A 6,334-nucleotide genomic window follows, 5' to 3' on the forward strand; every position below is an offset into this window, starting at 1 on the left:
CCACGAGAAGCCTGGGAGGCACTTTGGATGGTGGGCTGAGGCTCGGAACTGGGGTGTGGGCTGCCCAAGTTCTCGGGCCTGCTGAGCTCAAGGGCCAGAATTCAAGCCCAGCACCCCCTGACACCCTGGCCTGGGAGCTCTGTACGAGAACCTTCTGCAAGAAAGGGAATCCACCGATTCCCATAACCTGCAAATCTCATTTAGGGGGCTGCCCAGAATTCACACACACAATCTTCTTCACAGGAAGGAACTTAAGTGTCTCCAAAGGTAGAGAAGGAAAGCAAATGCATCTTAGATTATATTTTCTATATAAATGGGATTATGTTCTACTTGCCTTTTTTTAAGATTTTATTTATTTATTTGAGAGAGAAAGAGCAGGGGGGAGGGGCAGTGGGAGAGGAAGACGCCGACTCCCCGCTGAGCAGGGAGCCCGATGCAGGGCTCGATCCCAGGACCCTGAGATCATGACCTGAGCCAAAGTCAGACGCTTCACCGCCTGAGCCACCCAGGCGCCCCTACTTGCTTTTTATTATTTGGTATTCGGATCGCGTTATTTGTCCCAGGTTGGGTTTTTGGAAGCCAACGCTGAGACTGAAGTTGGGGTGCAAGCTATGTTTTAGGGACCGACACCTGAGAGAGGAACGGGGAAGAAGGAGGAGGGGGCAACGGGAGAAAGCACACAGCTGCGCAGGCCCCACAAAGCTGCAGCCAACCCACCAGGCGCTCTGGGCAATCAAGCTCTGTCTGTCCGAGCTGTCTGTCCGAGCTGTTGGCACCGGGCTGAGCTGGGGCCTTCATAACCCCACCTCGCTCAGGCACCGCGGGCCGGCCAGCCCCGCAGGGCTGTGACTTCGGGGGAGGTGGCTGTCTGCACAGGTCACACTCCCCACAACTGGGCCCCAAGTCCTTCCCGGAAGGAGGTAGAGGCTGGGGACGGGGAGATCTAGGGAGCTCACGTCTGTGTCCGCAACAGTGTTGCATTGTACTCACGTGGTCATCGGGGCATACTTGCCATTTGTGCGTTGTTGGATCTTTCCCACAGAGAACATTCCCTCTGCTCACTCATTTACTCATCCATTCAGAAGGTACCTCCCGAGCGTCTACAACATGCCAGGCACTCTCCTCCGGAAGACGCACACTTCAGAAGCTAACAAACTGACAAAAAAAAGGCCAGACCCTCACAGAATTTACATCTTGGCAGGTGACAGATTAAATAAATGAGTGAAATCTATATAATGTCACCTGGTGACATATGGAAGAAAATACAGGCGGGAAGTGAGGTAGGGTCAGTTTTTAATAAGGCCATCAAGAGTAGGGTGTCGGGATCGGCCTTACTGGGAAAGTAATGTCTGGGCAAAAGTCACAAGGAGCTCCAAGAGGAAGAGGGTTCCAGACGAAGGCACAGCAAGTGCAAAGGCCCTGGGGTGGAAGAATGTCTAGTGTGTACAAGGATCATCCATTTGCCAGAGATGCCAGAGATTTTACAGAGAAGTGAGCTAGAGAGGCGAGGAGTAGATGAGTCACAGAGGGAAAACGTGGAGCACCAATTCTTTAGGGCCCTCAGACTATAGTTAAGGATTTGTTTTTACTCCGAGTTAGAGGAGCAGACTGTGGAGGGGTTGGGGCAGAGGAGGGAATGAAAGAGAGGAGGGTGGAAACCGAGAGTCCTGATGAGGAGCTATGATGATATCCGGGTGACAGATATGCCCAGACACGGACACACACACACACACACACACACACTAGTTCTCCCAGTCCCCAAAATAAAGTAAACTTAGAGCATTTCCTGTAAATTGCTGACTCCTTAGGAAAAAAACAGCTTTATCCCTGAATTTTGCAATGCCCATGCCTAAAGATAACTCACGACCTTTTGTGCCTGTGATAATCGTGCGGTTTTGCCATCAGGAGCAGACCGATAAAAAACTGTTCACAGCAATCACAGTGCAGAGCTTTCCTCTGAACACCTCCTGTGGTTTTGTTCCGTAAGCCTGTCCTCCCAAAGGCTGATTGCCTCGCGGCTACTTTGCAAGTAACCTTCTCCGCTCTCCTAAATGCTTTTGCCTCTCAGACTTCTTTCACGGTGGACAATCCCAGTCCTTTGTGGTCCTATCTTCACCAGGTCACCGCGATTTGCTGACCCTCACGGTCTCACGGGCTGCAGGCTCTGTCCTCTCCCCTCCCCATTGCGAAGCAGCCCATTTCCCTTCTTAATCAGCATCGATCAATCACCTCCAAAGCACAGTTACCTCTACCCCCTACCTAGTGGTGATTTTGAGGAGCCCAAATCAGGTAGGAGTCAAGTGGTATCTTCATATTTCAACAGGACCAAGGCTGCTTTCCCTTGGGGTGGGGGGGCAGTCCTTTCCTTGGGCACTAGGACTTCCAAAGTCCAATGATCCCATTGTGCTCCTCCCGTGGATTGTCGGGCATCGGTGAGAGGAGATGCCACCCTCCCCTGTCCCTTGGCTGGGAGGTGGCTGTGGGGAAGACGGCGTCATGCTGGCCGCGGATTGGAGGTGACTACCCCACGGGCGGCTCAGGCATGAGAGGTCAGGGAGAGGTAGTAAACTAATACATTTACCCCATTTCCAGCCCCCAAGCCCAGAGCCAGCCATCTGATGAGTGGTCTTTTCAGACATATTTCTGCTCGTATTTGTACACCTGTCAACATATATACACTGATGGGGTGGGTTGGTGTTTTCTTTTACACAGATTTTTCTCCATAATGTGTCTGCCTAAAAATGGGTCTTGAGGTTTTCCCATGCCACTGCCCACGGCCGTCTGATTAAAGGTGCTCCAGAGCATACACATGCCAGACCTTATCTAATGACCCCCTTGGCGATGCATTTTTGAGACGCAGCATCTTTGGCTTTTATAAATAATGCTGAAGTGAACAGGCTCATATATGCCTATTTGTGCTAAGAAGCAAATAACTGCTCTTGCTTAGGTATCTAGAAGTAAAATGAGTGGAAACATCGATCTTAACATTTAAAAGTGTATGCACACTGCCAAGGGGCCCTAAAAAGACATCATCAATTCATCTCCCCACCGTGTATGGGGATATTCATTTATCCACACCTTTGCAGACAAACCTGTACATTTTCGCCAATATGATGTTCAAGAAATATCTTCTGTCTCATTTCAGTTAACACCTACCTGATGACTGGTTTGGTAGAAACAAAGCTTTGCATTATATTTTAGTTTTAGAAACTGTCAGAGACACTTTTATTTAATTAAAGTTTATTATGAGCAACCACAACTGGGAGACAATTGTGTAACAGCTATTCTAAAACAGTACACGTGGGGGGCACCTGGGGGGCTCAGTCGGTGAAGGGTCTGCCTTCGGCTCAGGTCATGATCCCAGAGTTCTGGGATCGAGCCCGCATCGGGCTCCCTGCTCAGCGGAGAGCCTGCTTCTCCCTCTCCCTCTGCCCCTCCCCCTGCTTGTGCTCTCTCTCTCTCTCAAATAAATAAAATCTTTAAAAAAAAAAAAAACAAAAAACCAATAAGTACACTTCAAGAAAATGACTATTTCCCACATTGGCAATGCGTTATGACTTCCCACCATTATCGAAATATTTCTCACAAACCTTGATGCCCATACGAACAGAAAGATTGACACTTTCTACGGGAAAAGACAGGCCTCTGACTACGATGATTTGACAAGAGAATCCTTCTCTCTTTCTATTAAATGGCTAAAAAGCCATAGAAAAGAAATCCGTCCTAATAGAATGCAAAGCACGGTTGAATTTAATCTCACATGCAGACACTTGCCCTAACCTGTGTGTTCCCAAATAATTGTTTAGCTCCGTAGGTTGTGAACACCCAGGTTCTCAGAATAAAGCACTGGTAACATAGCATCGCCATTCTAGGTCCAAAGTGATGGGCTTTTTTTTTAGCGTGGACTTTATATTTTAAAACAGTTTTAGGTTCACAGCAAAACTGAGCTGAAGCTACAGAGTGTCTCCACATCCCCCACGGAGGGTGTGATGGGCTTTCTACTTCACCTTTGCTTCAGGTGGATTTCCCTTTATAAAGGAAGGCTTCTGTTTCTGGCTTCACATTCTCCTTTTCTCAAAGATGGGACCTTGCATTATTCTGTTTCCATCCAAGAGGTGAGTTTCTCTTCAATGAATAGTGCTTTGTCAGTTTCCCTTCTGTTTCCAGAAGCTTTCCCATTTGGATGTACTCCTTTAAGTACACAATTACCCATCACTTATTTCCCTGTGTTTCACCTCTTCTCCTAGGTGATACACACTCCACCCCTCTTCATGATTTTTATCTGAAAGTCTCTTGTCACGTTTCACCTGCTCTATTTTTATTAGCGTTTATCTAGAATATATTTCCCTGTCTTGATTCGACATGTTTGTGTTGCTTTGTTTTAAACATAAGACCATGAAAAAAAGTAAAATAAATATAAATATATGACCATGGCTTATAAACAGCATGTCACTGGATTTCTTTAACCCAATCTAAGAGTTTCCATCATTTGTTGGAATTAAACCTAATTGCATTTATTATGACAACTGATACATTTGGATTTAATCCTGCCATATAATTTCACCTTTTCAATCTACCATATTTTCTTTTTTTTTAAGATTTTATTTATTTATTTGACAGAGAGAGAGCGAGCACACAAGCAGGGGGAGTGGCAGGCAGAGGGAGAGGGAGAAGCAGACTCCCTGCTCAGCGGGGAGCCCGATGCAGGATTCGATCCCAGCGTCCTGGGATCATGACCTGAGCTGAAGGAAGATGCCTAACCCACTGAGCCACCCAGGTGCCCCTCATTTGTTTTTAATAGACATGTTTAATCTCAAGCCTATCTTTTTTTTCTGTCGATATTCTTTTGTTTTCTCACATTTGCTGTGTGAGATTTCAATTTTGTACATTCTCTTCAATTTTGTTCCAATATATTTTTTTAAAGATTTTATTTTTAAGTAATCTCTTCACCCAATGTGGGACTCGAAATCACGAGGCCGAGATCAAGAGTCCCACGCCCCAGCAACGGAGCCAGCCAGGAGCCTCTGTTCCAATATTTTTTAATGATTAATGTTTACATTTAAATAATTAATCCATCCGGAGTTTATCATTTCTGCGTGGTGTGTGAGATGGAAATCTGGCTTGGTTTCTTTCCAAATGAAAAACTGATTTATAAACTATATTATGTTTTATGTTTTCTCCCAACGAATTGAAATAAGACTTGTGTTGAGTTCCTAACTATATTCATATATATTTCTGGGCTGGGAGTCTGTTCCAATGATTTAGTTTCTCTTCTTATGCTCATATCATACTGATTTGATTTCAACGGATTTAGAATAAGTTATCTGAAAGGAATCTATTCAAAACCCCTGACCCCCCAACCCAGCCACACTTGCAAACAACACTCACAGGGGTCTGCACTTGGCCCTAACTCTGTTTTCCCAGGTCCTGGTGCCCTACGTTCTTGGAAAGTAGACACCAACTACAAAACATATTCTTCTCTAGCCTGACCACAACCCACACCCTGGACAAGCCCCGGGCAGAACCCCTTGACACCTGCCACCTCCTCTTCTACGGGGCCAAGAGTAGACCCCTTTCCCACATCCCCCACCATGGGCATAGCTGCAACCCTCTCACGTCCTTAAAAACCCCTTAAAAGGCCCAGACAGACGGGAACTCGGAGCTGACATTTCTCTCAAGGTCTGGCCCCTCTCCTCCTTTGGAGACTGACTCAACTCTGTCCTGATCCTTGGTCTAATCTCCGTGCAATTCTTTGCCACCCGCATCATGGGCCAACTGAACATTATCTCTCACAATTTTTTAACCATAAAATTTTATATATAGTTAGGCTTTTATTTTTCTTTGTGAATATTAACATTATTTTATCCTGCCCCCCCAAATTGTTGGCATTCAGGTCAAAATTGTATTATGTTTATCTGTCATTTCTCTAATTGGCATTTATAGACCACCCCACCCAACCACGATGGCAGAAGACGCATCATTTTCAAGTGCATGTGAAACTTCCACCAGATAGAGCAGATCATGGACCACAAAACAAACTTGAACAGACTTAAGCAAGCTGAAATTTTATAACATATGTCCTCGGATCGTAATGGAATTAAGCCAGAAAACAATTAGGTAGAAAACAAAAAGATAATTTAAAAATCTCCAAAACCCAAAAATGACACAACGAATTTCTAAATAATCCATGGGTCAAAGAGAAAGTCTCAAGAGACATTAGAAAATATTTTAAACTCAACTACAATTAAAATACAACAGATCAGAATTTGTGGGATGAAGCTAAAGAAATGCTTAGAGATAATTTTATAACATAAAATGCTTATATTAAAAAAGA

Source organism: Halichoerus grypus, chromosome 2, assembly GCF_964656455.1.
Source record: "Halichoerus grypus chromosome 2, mHalGry1.hap1.1, whole genome shotgun sequence".
Classification (NCBI taxonomy): Eukaryota; Metazoa; Chordata; class Mammalia; order Carnivora; family Phocidae; genus Halichoerus; species Halichoerus grypus.